The sequence below is a fragment of the Oncorhynchus masou genome, chromosome 14 (assembly GCF_036934945.1).
Source record: "Oncorhynchus masou masou isolate Uvic2021 chromosome 14, UVic_Omas_1.1, whole genome shotgun sequence".
NCBI lineage: Eukaryota > Metazoa > Chordata > Actinopteri > Salmoniformes > Salmonidae > Oncorhynchus > Oncorhynchus masou.
This window is the reverse complement of record NC_088225.1, coordinates 32,438,575-32,439,399: the sequence shown is the minus strand read 5'-3', so window position 1 is coordinate 32,439,399 and position 825 is coordinate 32,438,575.

Sequence of the window (825 nt, the reverse complement as noted above, 5' to 3'; positions counted from 1 at the left end):
TGAATCACTAGATACTGGTAGACAGTATTATACTGAATCACTAGATACTGGGTACTGGTAGACAGTATTATACTGAATCACTAGATACTGGGTACTGGTAGACAGTATTATACTGAATCACTAGATACTGGTAGACAGTATTATACTGAATCACTAGATACTGGTAGACAGTATTATACTGAATCACTAGATACTGGTAGACAGTATTATACTGAATCACTAGATACTGGGTACTGGTAGACAGTATTATATTGAATCACTAGATACTGGTAGACAGTATTATACTGAATCACTAGATACTGGTAGACAGTATTATATTGAATCACTAGATACTGGGTACTGGTAGACAGTATTATACTGAATCACTAGATACTGGTAGACAGTATTATACTGAATCACTAGGTACTGGGTACTGGTAGACAGTATTATATTGAATCACTAGATACTGGTAGACAGTATTATACTGAATCACTAGATACTGGTAGACAGTATTATACTGAATCACTAGATACTGGGTACTGGTAGACAGTATTATATTGAATCACTAGATACTGGTAGACAGTATTATATTGAATCACTAGATACTGGTAGACAGTATTATATTGAATCACTAGATACTGGTAGACACAGTATTATACTGAATCACTAGATACTGGGTACTGGTAGACAGTATTATATTGAATCACTAGATACTGGGTACTGGTTGACACAGTATTATATTGAATCACTAGATACTGGTAGACAGTATTACACTGAATCACTAGATACTGGGTACTGGTAGACAGTATTATATTGAATCACTAGATACTGGTAGACAGTATTATA